The following is a 17167-nucleotide window of genomic DNA, read 5'->3' as shown; positions in this document are numbered from 1 at the left end:
GTCAGTTGATTAGAAACTTTCATTCCGGGGGTAGGAGACAAGATGGCCGAATAGGAACAGCTCTGGTCTACAGCTCCCAGCGTGAGCGACGCAGAAGACCGGTGATTTCTGCATTTCCATCTGAGGTACCGGGTTTATCTCACTAGGGAGTGCCAGACAGTGGGCACAGGCCAGTGGGTGCGTGCACCGTGTGCGAGCCGAAGCAGGGCGAGGCATTGCCTCACTTGGGAAGCGCGAGGGTCAGGGAGTTCCCTTTCCGAGTCAAAGAAAGGGGTGACGGACGCACCTGGAAAATCGGGTCACTCCCACCCGAATATTGCGCTTTTCAGACCGGCTTAAAAAGCGGCAAACCACGAGATTATATCCCACACCTGGCTCGGAGGGTCCTACACCCACGGAATCTCGCTGACTGCTAGCACAGCAGTCTGAGATCAAACTGCAATGCTGCAGCAAGGCTGGGGGAGGGGTGCCCGCCATTGCCCAGGCTTGCTTAGGTAAACAAAGCAGCCAAGAAGCTCGAACTGGGTGGAGCCCACCACAGCTCAAGGAGGCCTGCCTGCCTCTGTAGGCTCCACCTCTGGGGGCAGGGCACAGACAAACAAAAAGACAGCAGTAACCTCTGCAGACTTAAGTGTCCCTGTCTGACAGCTTTGAAGAGAGCAGTGGTTCTCCCAGCATGCAGCTGGAGATCTGAGAACCGGCAGACTGCCTCCTCAAGTGGGTCCCTGACCCCTGACCCCCGAGCAGCCTAACTGGGAGGCACCCCCCAGCAGGGGCACACTGACAGCTCACATGGCAGGGTATTCCAACAGACCTGCAGCTGAGGGTCCTGTCTGTTAGAAGGAAAACTAACAAACAGAAAGGACATCCACACCGAAAACCCATCTGTACATCACCATCATCAAAGACCAAAAGTAGATAAAACCACAAAGATGGGGAAAAAACAGAACAGAAAAACTGGAAACTCTAAAACGCAGAGCGCCTCTCCTCCTCCAAAGGAACGCAGTTCCTCAGCAGCAATGGAACAAAGCTGGATGGAGAATGACTTTGACGAGCTGAAGAGAAGAAGGCTTCAGACGATCAAATTACTCTGAGCTACGGGAGGACATTCAAACCAAAGGCAAAGAAGTTGAAAACTTTGAAAAAAATTTAGAAGAATATATAACTAGAATAACCAATACAGAGAAGTGCTTAAAGGAGCTGATGGAGCTTAAAACCAAGGCTCGAGAACTACGTGAAGAATGCAGAAGCCTCAGGAGCCAATGCGATCAACTGGAAGAAAGGGTATCAGCAATGGAAGATGAAATGAATGAAATGAAGCGAGAAGGGAAGGTTAGAGAAAAAAGAATACAAAGAAATGAGCAAAGCCTCCAAGAAATATGGGACTATGTGAAAAGACCAAATCTACGTCTGATTGGTGTACCTGAAAGTGATGGGGAGAATGGAACCAAGTTGGAAAACACTCTGCAGGATATTATCCAGGAGAACTTCCCCAATCTAGCAAGGCAGGCCAATGTTCAGATTCAGGAAATACAGAGAACACCACAAAGATACTCCTCAAGAAGAGCAACTCCAAGACACATAATTGTCAGATTCACCAAAGTTGAAATGAAGGAAAAAATGTTAAGGGCAGCCAGAGAGAAAGGTTGGGTTACCCTCAAAGGGAAGCCCATCAGACTAACAGCAGATCTCTCAGGTGAAACCCTACAAGCCAGAAGAGAGTGGGAGCCAATATTCAACATTCTTAAAGAAAAGAATTTTCAACCCAGAATTTAATATCCAGCCAAACTAAGCTTCATAAGTGAAGGAGAAATAAAATACTTCACAGACAAGCAAATGCTGAGATATTTTGTCACCACTAGGCCTGCCCTAAAAGAGCTCCTGAAGGAAGCACTAAACATGGAAAGGAACAACCGGTACCAGCCGCTGCAAAATCATGCCAAAATGTAAAGCCCATCGAGACTAGGAAGAAACTGCATCAACTAATGAGCAAAATCACCAGCTAATATCATAATGACAGGATCAAATTCACACATAACAATATTAACTTTAAATGTAAATGGACTAAACTCTCCAATTAAAAGACACAGACTGGCAAATTGGATAAAGAGTCAAGACCCATCAGTGTGCTGTATTCAGGAAACCCATCTCACGTGCAGAGACACACATAGGCTCAAAATAAAAGGATGGAGGAAGATCTACCAAGCAAATGGAAAACAAAAAAAAGGCAGGGGTTGCAATCCTAGTCTCTGATAAAACAGACTTTAAACCAACAAAGATCAAAAGAGACAAAGAAGGCCATTACATAATGGTAAAGGGATCAATTCAACAAGAAGAGCTAACTATCCTAAATATATATGCACCCAATACAGGAGCACCCAGATTCATAAAGCAAGTCCTGAGTGACCTACAAAGAGACTTAGACTCCCACACATTAATAATGGGAGACTTTAACACCACACTGTCAACATTAGACAGATCAACGAGACAGAAAGTCAACAAGGATACCCATGAATTGAACTCAGCTCTGCACCAAGTGGACCTAATAGACATCTCCAGAACTCTCCACCCCAAATCAACAGAATATACATTTTTTTCAGCATCACACCACACCTATTCCAAAATTGACCACATAGTTGGAAGTAAAGCTCTCCTCAGCAAATGGAAAAGAACAGAAATTATAACAAACTATCTCTCAGACCACAGTGCAATCAAACTAGAACTCAGGATTAAGAATCTCCCTCAAAGCCGCTCAACTACATGGAAACTGAACAACCTGCTCCTGAATGACTACTGGGTACATAACGAAATGAAGGCAGAAATAAAGATGTTCTTTGAAACCAATGAGAACAAAGACACAACATACCAGAATCTCTGGGACGCATTCAAAGCAGTGTGTAGAGGGAAATTTATAGCACTAAATGCCCACAAGAGAAAGCAGGAAAGATCCAAAATTGACACCCTAACATCACAATTAAAAGAACTAGAAAAGCAAGAGCAAACACATTCAAAAGCTAGCAGAAGGCAAGAAATAACTAAAATCAGGGCAGAACTGAAGGAAATAGAGACACAAAAAACCCTTCAAAAAATCAATGAATCCAGGAGCTGGTTTTTTGAAAGGATCAACAAAATTGATAGACTGCTAGCAAGACTAATAAAGAAAAAAACAGAGAAGAATCAAATAGACGTAATAAAAAATGATAAAGGGGATATCACCACCGATCCCACAGAAATACAAACTACCATCAGAGAATACTACAAACACCTCCACGCAAATAAACTAGAAAATCTAGAAGAAATGGATAAATTCCTCAACACATACACTCTCCCAAGACTAAACCAGGAAGAAGTTGAATCTCTGAATAGACCAATAACAGGAGCTGAAATTGTGGCAATAATCGATAGTTTACCAACCAAAAAGAGTCCAGGACCAGATGGATTCACAGCTGAATTCTACCAGAGGTACAAGGAGGAACTGTTACCATTCCTTCTGAAACTATTCCAATCAATAGAAAAAGAGGGAATCCTCCCTAACTCATTTTATGAGGCCAGCATCATTCTGATACCAAAGCTGGGCAGAGACACAACCAAAAAAGAGAATTTTAGACCAATATCCTTGATGAACATTGATGCAAAAATCCTCAATAAAATACTGGCAAAACGAATCCAGAAGCACATCAAAAAGCTTATCCACCATGATCAAGTGGGCTTCATCCCTGGGATGCAAGGCTGGTTCAATATATGCAAATCAATAAATGTAATCCAGCATATAAACAGAGCCCAAGACAAAAACCACATGATTATCTCAATAGATGCAGAAAAAGCCTTTGACAAAATTCAACAACCCTTCATGCTAAAAACTCTCAATAAATTAGGTATTGATGGGACGTATTTCAAAATAATAAGAGCTATCTATGACAAACCCACAGCCAATATCATACTGAATGGGCAAAAACTGGAAGCATTCCCTTTGAAAACTGGCACAAGACAGGGATGCCCTCTCTCACCACTCCTATTCAACATGGTGTTGGAAGTTCTGGCCAGCGAAATTAGGCAGGAGAAGGAAATAAAGGGTATTCAATTAGGAAAAGAGGAAGTCAAATTGTCCCTGTTTGCAGAAGACATGATTGTATATCTAGAAAACCCCATCGTCTCAGCCCAAAATCTCCTTAAGCTGATAAGCAACTTCAGCAAAGTCTCAGGATACAAAATCAATGTTCAAAAATCACAAGCATTCTTATACACCAACAACAGAGAAACAGAGAGCCAAATCGTGAGTGAACTCCCATTCACAATTGCTTCAAAGAGAATAAAATACCTAGGAATCCAACTTACAAGGGATGTGAAGGACCTCTTCAAGGAGAACTACAAACCACTGCTCAAGGAAATAAAAGAGGATACAAACAAATGGAAGAACATTCCATGCTCATGGGTAGGAAGAATCAAGATCGTGAAAATGGCCATACTGCCCAAGATAATTTACAGATTCAATGCCATCCCCATCAAGCTACCAATGACTTTCTTCACAGAATTGGAAAAAACTACTTTAAAGTTCATATGGAACCAAAAAAGAGCCCGCATCACCAAGTCAATCCTAAGCCAAAAGAACAAAGCTGGAGGCATCACACTACCTGACTTCAAACTATACTACAAGGCTACAGTAACCAATACAGCATGGTACTGGTACCAAAACAGAGATATAGATCAATGGAACAGAACAGAGCCCTCAGAAATAACGCCGCATATCTACAACTATCTGATCTTTGACAAACCTGAGAAAAACAAGCAATGGGGAAAGGATTCCCTATTTAATAAATGGTGCTGGGAAAACTGGCTAGCCATATGTAGAAAGCTGAAACTGGATCCCTTCCTTACACCTTATACAAAAATAAATTCAAGATGGATTAAAGATTTAAACGTTAGACCTAAAACCATAAAAACCCTAGAAGAAAACCTAGGCATTACCATTCAGGAAATAGGCATGGGCAAGGACTTCATGTCCAAAACACCAAAAGCAATGGCAACAAAAGCCAAAATTGACACATGGGATCTGATTAAACTAAAGAGCTTCTGCACAGCAAAAGAAACTACCATCAGAGTGAACAGGCAACCTACAAAATGAGAGAAAATTTTCGCAACCTACTCATCTGACAAAGGGCTAATATCCAGAATCTACAATGAACTCAAACAAATTTACAAGAAAAAAACAAACAACCCCATCAAAAAGTGGGCGAAGGACATGAACAGACACTTCTCAAAAGAAGACATTTATGCAGCCAAAAAACACATGAAAAAATGCTCACCATCACTGGCCATCAGAGAAATGCAAATCAGAACCACAATGAGATACCATCTCACACCAGTTAGAATGGCAATCATTAAAAAGTCAGGAAACAACAGGTGCTGGAGAGGATGTGGAGAAATAGGAACACTTTTACACTGTTGGTGGGACTGTAAACTAGTTCAACCATTGTGGAAGTCAGTGTGGCGATTCCTCAGGGATCTAGAACTAGAAATACCATTTGACCCAGCCATCCCATTACTGGGTATATACCCAAAGGACTATAAATCATGCTGCTATAAAGACACATGCACACGTATGTTTATTGCAGCATTATTCACAATAGCAAAGACTTGGAACCAACCCAAATGTCCAACAATTATAGACTGGATTAAGAAAATGTGGCACATATACACCATAGAATACTATGCAGCCATAAAAAATGATGAGTTCATGTCCTTTGTAGGGACATGGATGAAATTGGAAATCATCATTCTCAGTAAACTATCGCAAGAACAAAAAACCAAACACCGCATATTCTCACTCATAGGTGGGAATTGAACAATGAGATCACATGGACACAGGAAGGGGAATATCACACTCTGGGGACTGTGGTGGGGTGGGGGGAGGGGGGAGGGATAGCATTGGGAGATATACCTAATGCTAGATGACAAGTTAGTGGGTGCAGCGCACCAGCATGGCACATGTCTACATATGTAACTAACCTGCACAATGTGCACATGTACCCTAAAACTTAAAGTATAATAAAAAAAAAAGAAAAAAAAAAAGAAATTTTCATTCCATCTGCAACCTAATTTCCATTTGCCATGTGACATCTAGCCCCAGGCTCTAGGGATTAGGAGATGAACATTTGGAAGTGGGAGTGGCTGAGGCATTATTCTGTCTACTTCAGTAAAAGATCTATTAGATGGATAGATCATACATACATACATACATACATACATACGAGTTTCTGTAGAGCTGCAGCCTCTCTCATGAAATCATTTTTTATTTTAAAAGCATAATATTCCTAATCCTCATATGAAATTGATGCTTTTGGATTACTATGGCATTGTCAGGTGCTATTCCAAGACATATGAAGACATAGACAGTCTATTAATATATATTCTATAGCCTGACTCACTGGTTCCAAATGCCAGCTCCACCACTTACACTGTGTGACTTACGCCTTAGTTTCCTCATTGGCAAAATGAAGACAGCGTTAGTATCTGTGTCACAGGGTTGTTGTGAGGCTTAAATGAGTTACTAAGCACTTAGAACAGCACCAAGACATAATGAGTACTCGATACATGCTGCTTAGTTTGACTTCATTCATATCTGCCTGAGCAAGAGCTCACAGAAGAATCTCTCCCAGGGCAGGAATGATCAGCCCCAAACTAAAATCCAGTTTTTGTTCTCAGATACACAAGCAGAAAATAGTAACAGATCATTTTTTTAATCCACCTTGGTATATCTGGGTTTTTTTCTTTTCATTTTACCAGACTGAAATTAAATATCAGGATGTCTGGTTCAATACTGGGAACCTGGAAACCCTACTGGCTTTCTGCTATGAATTACATGGATTGGGCAAGATAACCTTTGCCCTCAAGAAAGTTGCCACATAATGAGCAGATAGGACAAACAAAGATGGAACATAAGTAAACAAATTTAGCAAAAAGATTTATTTCCAGAGCCTCAGATAGCTTTGATCTAAAATGCAAAGGGAGCAACTCCCCATTTTGGCCTGTTTGCCCCCAGGGGACTGAATCTTGAAGTTGTATGGAACGATTCTCATTGCTAACATCAAAAAAGCTGGACACAAAAGCTTCATTCAAGGCACCTCCTCTACAACTGTAATCATACAGTTGGAGTAAACTATACTTCATTAATCTTTGGGTAAATCTTTCCTCTAGCATCCAGGATTGTTTCTAAGAAAAAGCTAAAAATATGACAAATTTCTCTCTCTAGATTCATTATGCTAAAGGATTATCCAATGCACAAAGCTCAAAGACTATCTCACAGGAGCACACATAGTTCCACAACTAAGCATTACTTAAAACATGAAAATTCCATAAAAAAATCCTTCTGATTTTTACTATTTTAAATTGGTAAAGGGCTACTTCTTTCCCATGAAATTACTGCCAAACTGAAATTAGTAAATCTATCTCTATTTATACTCTGCTTTCAAGTATTTTGGCAGCCATTCTGACATACAATTCAAAGCACTTAGAAAACTGACAATACCTGAATGTCAACACCGTGGAAGGGGAGTGCAAACTTGATGTTCTGTACTTTATTGTGATTATCAAGTAAAATTAAATTTTATGTTATCAAATACAGCAATTTCTCTTAATGTAGTAAGCTGTATAATTAATGAACTCAGAAACAATTAAATATTGCCATTCAAGTATTTTTTTTTTTTTGAGATGGAATCTCACTCTGTCACCCAGGCTGGAGTGCGGTGGCACTATCTCTGCTCACTACAAGCTCCACCTCCCAGGCTTACGCCATTCTCCTGCCTCAGCCTCCCGAGTAGCTGGGACTACAGGTGCCCGCCACCACACCCGGCTAATGTTTTGTATTTTTAGTAGAGATGGGGTTTCACCGTGTTAGCCAGGATGGTCTCGATCTCCTGACCTTGTGATCCACCTGCCTCAGCCTCCCAAAGTGCTGGGGTTACAGGCGTAAGCCACCGTGCCCAGCCTCAAGTATACTCTTACAACACAATTAAATTCAATCTTCAGTAATCCCAAAATTTCATTACCCCTGTGAAAATGTCCTGGATTAGCAGTCTTCTACTTTAAGTGTTTTATGAAAGAATATAGTTTATTTTAGTATAAATAATATAGCCAGACTCTATGAAACAAAAAGTTGAATAATATTTACCTATAGCTCCCATTTAGAAGTACCAAAGTTATGAAGCACATTCATTGGCTACTGTCATATTTATTAGGATTTATGTTTTATCAGATTATAAGCACTCTTTAGTGAAAAATGTTTTTTTCCTCTTTGCTCAGAAAATTGTCCAACACTCCTGGTCCAGTCAAGAGTGAAGCAAAAAACTCCTCAATTTGAATGGCTTTCATTTGGGTCAATTTATTTGGTTACAGAGAAGTTTTGATAAAATACAAAAAAAAAAACCTAAATATTTTTATTGTTTAAAAATATTAATCACCACCCACTAAGTGCCAGGCACTGTTCTAGGTACTAGAGATACATAGCTAAAGGCCACGGCCAAAAAAATGAGTCATTGGGATTACAAATATGGAGCAATGGCTAAAAGTTAGTGCTTGAGAGTAGCTGAAATGGCTGTTGGAGAAGAGAGGAAAAGAAGTGCCATATTCCAGCAGTAGGGTTCAACCAACTAACTTTTTTCTTTTTTTTTTATCCAACATTTATTTTAAGTTCAGGTTTGTTAACATAGGTAAACATAGGCCATGGTAGTTTGCTGCACAGATCAATCCACCACCTAGGTATTAAGCCCAGCATCCCTTAGCTATTCTTCCTGATGGTCTCCCCCCACCCCGCCCCCACCCCTGACGGGCCCCAGTGTGTGTTGCTCCCCTACATGTGCCTATGTGCTCTCATTGTTCAGCTCCTACTTATAAGTGAGAACATGACGTGTTTGGTTTTCTGCTTCTGCGTTAGTTTGCTGAGGATAACAGCTCCCAGCTCTATCCATTTCCTGGCAAAGGACATAATATCATTCCTTTTTATGGCTGCATTGTATTCCATGGTGTATATGTACCACATTTACTTTATCCAGTCTGCTATTCATGGGCATTTGGGTTGATTCCATGTCTTTGCTATTGTGAATAGTGCTGCAATGAACATATATGTGCATGTTTCTTTATAACAGAATGATTTATGTTCCTTTGGGTATATACCAAGTAATGGAATTGCTGGGTCAAATGGTTTTCTGCCTTTAGATCTTTGAGGAATTGCCACACTGTCTTCCACAATGCTTGAACAAATTTACACTCCCACCAGCAGTGTAAAAGAGTTACTCTTTCTCTGCAACCTCACCAGCATCTGCTGTTTCTGGACTTTTTTTTTTTTTCCTGACTGGCATGAGATGATACCTCATTGTGGTTTTGATTTGCTTTTCTCTAATAATCAGTGATGTTGAGGTTTTTTCATGTGTTTGTTGGCCACATGAATGTCTCCTTTTGAGAAGTGTCTGTTCATATCATTTGCCCACTTTTTAATGGGGTTGCTTGTTTTTTTCTTGTAAATTTGTTTAAGTTCCTTATAGACTCTGGATATTAGACCTTTGTCAATGGGATAGATTGCAAAAATTTTTTCCCATTCTGTAAGTTGTCTAGTCATTCTGATGATAGTTTCTTTTGCTCTACAGAACTTTAGTTTAATTAGATCCCATTTATCAATTTTGCTTTTGTTGCAATTGCTTTTGGTGTTTTCATCATGAAATATTTACCCGTGCTTACGTCCTGAATGGTACGTCCTAGATTTTCTTCTAGGGTTTTTATAGTCTTGGGTCTTACATTTAAGTTTTTAATCCATCTTGAGTTAATTTTTTATAAGGAAGTGATCCAGTTTCAATTTTCTGCATCTGAGCCAACTAACTTTTAAAAGACAGAGTGATGGCTTGAAGATGTGATAAAAATTATTAAAACTCAATAAAAATTTTGAAAGTAAAACAAAGATCCAAATCACATAAGAGAGGCCCAAGAATAAAACTAAGGGAGAGAAAGTATTGACAAACCCAAACACACGCACACTCACCCACCCCCCCCACACACACACACACGAAATGATTGTGCACTGTGATGGTTACTGTTGAGCATCAATTTGATTGAATTGAAAGGATGCAAAGTATTGTTCCTGGGTGAGCCTGTGAAAGTGTGACCAAAGGAGATTAACTTTTGTGTCAGTGGACTGGGAGAGGCAGACCCACCCTCAATCTGGGTGGGTACCATCTAATCAGCTGCCAGTTCTGCTAGAATAAAGCAGGCAGAAGAAGTTGGAAAGAGCAGACTTGCTGAGTCTTCCGGCCCTCATCTTTCTCCCATGCTGGATGCTTCCTGTCCTTGGATATCAGCCTCCAAGTTCTTCAGCTTTTGGACTCTTGGACTTACACCAGTGATTTGACAGGGGCTCTCAGACCTTGGGCCACAGACTGAAAGCTGCACTGTCAGCTTCCCTTCTTTTGAGGTTCTGGGACTCGGACTGGTTTCCCCACTCCTCACCTTGCAGACGGCCTATTGTGGGACTTTACCTTATGATTAGGTGAGTCAATTCTCCTAATAAACTCCCTTTCATGTATACATATATCCTATTGTTCTGTCCCTTTAGAGAATCCTGACTAATACGGGCACAAAGAAACACAGACAAGAAACTTCTAGTAATGAATGGGGAACTTCTGAGAAGTAAATCTGATGACACTGAGTGTGTCAGTCTTATCTGACTGTGTTTATAGAAAGGAAAAGAATCACAAACTTGGGATTGTTTCCTCTCATATTCCAATCAATAGTAACTTCCTTTTCACAATGAGACTTTAAACAATTAGGGAAACATTTCAGTTTCCAGCTAATGGATTTAAGAGTGATTGCTATTTCAGGAAAAGCACTTCATCCAATTGTAGGCATGCCAAAGGTGGAAGAGAGGGGAACTGAAGAAGCGTAAACTGTACTAAAGGCCTCCACAGCTGGCTTTGAATCCACTGAGAAACTAATATTCTTTCCCTAATAATCTCTTAAAGACTTTAGGTTGCTTTCATTCAGGATGAAAATGTGCTGGCCTAAGAACAACTGTTGACTCAACACTTGAGCATCAAGGAGCTAGATGTTCTATTTACTGTGCCAATGCCAGGCATTCCTGCGTAATGTGCAAGCAGTGCTTGAGAAAATATACATAGAGTGGGGGTTCAAATACCGAGATACCAGTGTTCTAGTTAATAGCATGTTCAAACCTACCACATTTTTTCCTCCTGGTAATTATTCCAGCGCCTCTGGATATTCTCTTGCTGTTCACCAGAGAGCAAAGTAGGGCAGAGAAAGGACAAACACCCTAGGTCATCAACACTTTGGCCACAGATATCTTGAACACTGTAGGTAATCTGTTATTTTAGAGCCTACTTTTCCAGAATTCACCCTCATATGTGACCTGCACCAGTGCTATATTGTTTTAAATGTATTGAAATATGTTCTTGCTTTATGGAGGCATCAACAACATCAACTCACTTGCAAATACCAATGTGTCAAAATTTGATACAGATACTGATATTAATATGATATAGAAGGATGATAATTAAGCTTGGATAATTTTATAAAGATAATTGGCATCAAACTAATAAGGCACATTTATGCATTATATATTTGCCAAATTAATGTCTTATTTAGTTATTTATAATATTTAAGTGTCTTCTCTGTTGATTTTGTGTTATTAGCTTATGTCACTTTCTGTGTGACTAAATTGTCCTATTAATTATAGTGTAAGAGCTCTGTAGTGTGAAATTTAAAAAGCAAATTATAATATATAATTCTTATTATGATATTGTATCAATTAGGAATAGTTTTTGCAAGTAACAGAAAACTTGACTGATAGGCTTAAGTCACATGGACATTACCTAACAAAGAGACCAGAGAAAAGCCAGCCCCGGATTGAGTCAACGGTTCAATTATGTCATCAAACACAAGGTCCTTCCAATTTTCTACTCAATCAGCTTTGGTATGTATTCAGTGTTTTCCCTCAAGGTTAAAGATAGCTAACAATGGCCAGGTGTGGTGGCTCACACCTGTAATTCCAGCACTTTGGGAGGCCAAGGTGGGCGGATCACCTGAGGTCAGGAGTTCGAGACCAGCCTGGCCAACATGGTGAAACCCTGTCTCTACAAAAAAATACAAAAAAAATTAGCCAGGCATGGTGGCACATGCCTGTAATTTCAGCTACTTGGGAGGCTGAGACAGGAGAATCACTCGAATCCAGGAGGCGGAGGTTGCAGTGAGCCAAGATCACGCCGCTGCACTCCAGCCTGGGCCACAAGAGTAAGACTCTATCTCAAAAAAAAAAAAAAGATGGCTAACAACAATGCTCCAAAGAACCTGTCTTCACACAACAGTAGGACTTCCCCAGCATATTCCTCACATTTTCTTTTCCAGAACAGGATCACATAGCCATCCCAGGTAAGTCACTGTCAAGGAGCAACAAGATTGTCGTAATTGCTTTACACCAAAAGTGACTTATATCCAGGGGCTGAGTGCATTGGAATGGAACATAAGCAACCAACAGAGTCTACCACAGGTATGTGTGGCCCCTTCCAAATCCAAGCATGTAATAGCGATCCTAGTATACAACTAAATGGTGGTAACTAAATACCTCTCCCCATTTTGTATTCCTCTCTTAGTCTCTTCCTGTCTTTCTCTGTTTCTGTAACACACACATACACACAAACACACACACACACACACACACACACACACACCCCCCAGGACTAATGAGCCATGAGGCCAGAAAGCCAGATAATGCCAAAAGACGTGAGTTCCGAAGCAATCCTAAGACTATTGCCTCCCTGCAGTTAAAGTGCCTTGTCCACAAATGTATGTGCGGCTATAAGCTTTCATTTTCATACTTTCAGCCTTGCAAACTACAATTGAAGCTGATGAAAAAATATGATTACAGGCTTTGGCACTTGAGTGTCCCCATGGATTTATCTGCATACTAACAGGTCCTTTCCTGCATAGAGAGGCACCACCTTTAATGTCAATAGAAAGAAACAAATGCCACTATTCATTGTCCTCAGCTAGGATTTGACAAAGATGAGTGGGAAAGCAAGAGGACAAAGAGAGGAAAACAACTTTATTCTCTGTTGAGAACTGCAAAACTGTGAAGGAGCAGGTCTAAAGGTTCCACAGAGAACCCCAAATATCATTTTCTTCTATTAATTGCCTATCAGCCCTATCCAGCTCTCACTTTTACCAAACGCTGGCTAAACAGTTTCTGCAATCTACTTCACATCCCACAAAGATTGTGTTGGGAAAAGTATAAGACCTCTGGAATAAAAAGGTCAGAACGCTGCTCCAATCCCAAGATCAAAGAGCTCAGGGACAATACATACACCCCCTCACCTCTGTCAAATCATCTTTTGGACACAGTGTCTCTTTCAAAATAGGGGGCAAGAGGTCATACTTCTGTGTTAAGCATTGGTCCCTATTAAGTACACATATATTGCAAATTCATTCAAAACTGCTTTAGAGCATACATATGGCAATCTGGCAGATCAAGGAAGCTTTCCAGACTTGTAGTCCATATGTAATAAGAGGACATAAAACAAAATATAAAATTGAAGTTCAAATAAACTTTGTAGTGGAAGTAGTACTTTCTGTTCACAGCTACCATTCTCATCATCAGTTATATCATCAAAAGTCCCTGACTGCATGACACCAAGCTGGATGCTTCACGTGACTCAGGACTGATATCAGCAATGCCAGGTGGTAGAAATAACAGGTAGTTCACTGAGCTGACCAGAGGCATACCTTTAGGAAAATTGCTTGAACTTTATAAGCCTCAGTTTTCTTATCTATAAAATTATGGGGAAAAGTCCATGCTACAAGGTTGGAATAAGACCAAGTCAAATAAAATGAAGATACCCATTTATTATCATATGTATAAATCAGGTTAAGCACTTCTTAGAAACATCTTAAATATTTGAGTCATTCAGTATAATAACTATTAACTATATGGGTGCTGAAAAGCCAAGAGGAGAGCCTTCATATGACACATTTTTGTGCCAATATATGTTTTTGCTACTGTAGTACTTTTTATCCAGATTGTCTTTGTACCCCCATTAGATTTGTTCATTATAAATTTGGGGCCAGGCACAGTGGCTCACACCTGCAATCCCAGCACTTTGGGAGTTCAAGGCGGCTGGATCACGAGGTCAGGGATCCAAGACCAGCCTGGTCAAGATGGTGAAACCTGTCTCTACTAAAAATACAAAAATTAGCCAGGCATGGTGGTGCGCGCCTGTAATCCCAGCTACTCAGGAGGCTGAGGCAGAGAATTGCTTGAACCCGGGAGGCAGAGGTTGCAGTGAGCCGAGATAGCACCACTGTACTCTAGCCTGGGAGACAGAGCAAGACTGCAAATCAAAAAAAAAAAAAAAAAATTGGGGACATTTTATATATTTATTTGGAAAAACTGAAGAATGAAAATGACATAAAATCCCATTGACAGTCTGTCAGCCAAGTGTAATTAGAAATTTTTCATACTAAGCTGCATATTCAAAATAAATCTCTAAAATTTAGTCAAATGCTTGGTTGAAACAGGAATTTAAATACTAAACTATTTGCCCTTTCATTTTCTTATCCTTTTCATTCTACATGAACTGGGGAGATAATCCATTGTGAAAAACTGAATAAATACCTCTTCCCCCTTTCTATGTCTCTCTTTCTACCTTTCTGTCTTTATGTCAGTTTCTGTCTTTGTAACAAACAAACCTATCTGGACTAATGAGCCATGAGGCCAGAAAACCAGGTCATGCTAAAAGATGTGAGTAACAAAGCAATCCTGAAACTCTTGTCTCTTTGCACTTAAAGTCCCTTGTACACACGTATGTGTAGGCTATGTGCTCTCATTTTCATACTGCTTTCCTCCTTAAGTTCTACACTGGGTGTTTATGTGTATCTATAAGAGACAGGCAGGTGGGGAGGGAAGATAATTTCCAACATAATAATGCTAGTTCCATATAGCCATAGGTTACACCTCTCAGTGCCACCATTACTAAACACTACATCTGGTTTACTTCCCTAGTTTGTGATTTACTTACCTTCTTCCTTCTACCCTTCTTTTCTCCAAACTGACAGATTTTCACTAAGAAGTTTTCCATTACCTGCAAATGTGAAGCTGATTCTTAGCAGTTATTTTCAGAATCAAATTTTTAGTTTCTTCCATTTTTAATGATAAACAGTACAGTTTCTGATTTTTTTCAGTTATCTGATTTTTTTCATGATAAAGGCATGAGTTCTCTAATAAAGTATCCTATACCCACTGTGTGTATAGTATCCTATAGTATGCACATATAGGATACTATACTATAGTATCCTATACACACAGTGGGTATAGGATACCTCATCCATTGCTAACTCCAAATCAGCTTTTTTCCTCAGTTGTGTATTCTATAGGTATGAACCCTAAGGAAAAAGGAATAGATGGGTGCACAAATCCATAATGCGTAGAAGAAAAATAATTTGAGAGAAAGCTATCACATACATTTTCTTAGATTTTAGAACTTTATCTTTAGAATGGGCATCATAGTTCATCTATTTCATAAAACACTTTCCCCTTTCCTTCCCTTCTGTCACACTCATGCAAATCTCTCTGTAACATGTTAGCACAAATGGGGAAACCAAAAGACAGGTTTGCAGAGTGTTTATGAAAACATAAATCATCCGCAGAAACCACTGATCTTTTCCATGTTATATCCTGAATCATGGATGGCTCTGTAGTCCTAAATAGTCACACCCTACAAATTCATATTTTTCCAATGAGATGAAATATGAAGATGAGGAAATAGAATTTTTTTTCCTTTTGGAGAAAATAAAGAAGTGCAGGAGTTTGTCAACAGACTGTCTTCAGATAAATCTACTTAAAGACGGCGGGATTGTTTCAGAGTCCTTGAAAGGAAAAAACAAGAGAACCTTCATTTAATACCAGTTTTCCCAAGCCCCTGCCTTTGGTTCTGAGACTTTTCAACTCATTCCACAAACCTGCATCAATCACTTATTCTGTGCCAGGCCTTCATTTAAGCATTGGGAAGAATAAGACATAGTCATGTCTCTGGAGTTTCAGTTTGAAAGGAGACCCCAACACATGGAGTAACAATTAAAATACCATATGTCAAGAACCGTAGTAGGGATATCTGCAAAGTGCTTGGAACTCATCAAAGGGGCAAAACTGACACTCCTCTAGAAAAAGTCAAGGAAGTCTTCCCAGAGGAAGTGGCACATAATGGAGAATAAAGAACTCCTTGAAATCTGTGCAGGCAAGTCCTATTTCTCCCTCCTCATTTTCTCACAGTAATACAGAAGAGAGCAGCCCAACAGCATGTTGCTTTCAGATGAATCATGGGAATGCTAGGCAACTGCCACCTCTAATAGCATCTCTAAGGAAAGCAATTAACTAGCAATTTTCCTTTATTATTACACTCATGCACATAATTAAATATCCTTAACATACTTATTTCATAGCATTTTATACAGAATGATAACTCTATGTTACCTTATACTAATAATAATATAATCAGCCACAAGTTTCACATGCTTCAATGTATTCTTTCTACAAATTATTATAAAATACAAGTTTAATGGGAGTTTAAGAATTTGCACCAAGCCTTTTCCTCTAAGACACCACTGCTTGTCTTTATTTCACAGTGGGAAAAATATCTTAAAAGTCTTGCCTTAGATTCTTCTGAATTTTAAGGAAAGTGTAAATGTTTATACAGATATATTAAAAAATCCCTCTGATTTCTCAAAAGTCATTCTAAAAGATTTTGTCAGTTTTCTCATTTTACTTTAAGATATATGATTATTGTCATTGTGCTATCTTTACCATACTATATAAATATGCACACACACATATATATGCTTACATATGTATACTTTTTATGTACTATGTTATTTTATATATAATACATTTGTTTTGTATATATAAGTACATATACATCTGTAGATATATGTATATGCATAATTTGTGTACCTATAAAAACATACAATAAGGAACTCTTTAACCTTGCCTTAAATCTCATCTCTATGTCTTATTAATTTTTCTCAAATTGCTTTCACGTAGTCTGGAGGTACCAAGATAAAAACATTCAATTCCAAATATGGTTTCCCCGGTTATGTATTACCAGCAACATCCTGACTATCT

This window comes from Pan troglodytes, chromosome 4 (assembly GCF_028858775.2).
Source record: "Pan troglodytes isolate AG18354 chromosome 4, NHGRI_mPanTro3-v2.0_pri, whole genome shotgun sequence".
NCBI classification, from domain to species: domain Eukaryota; kingdom Metazoa; phylum Chordata; class Mammalia; order Primates; family Hominidae; genus Pan; species Pan troglodytes.
Note: the sequence above shows the minus strand (reverse complement) of the source record.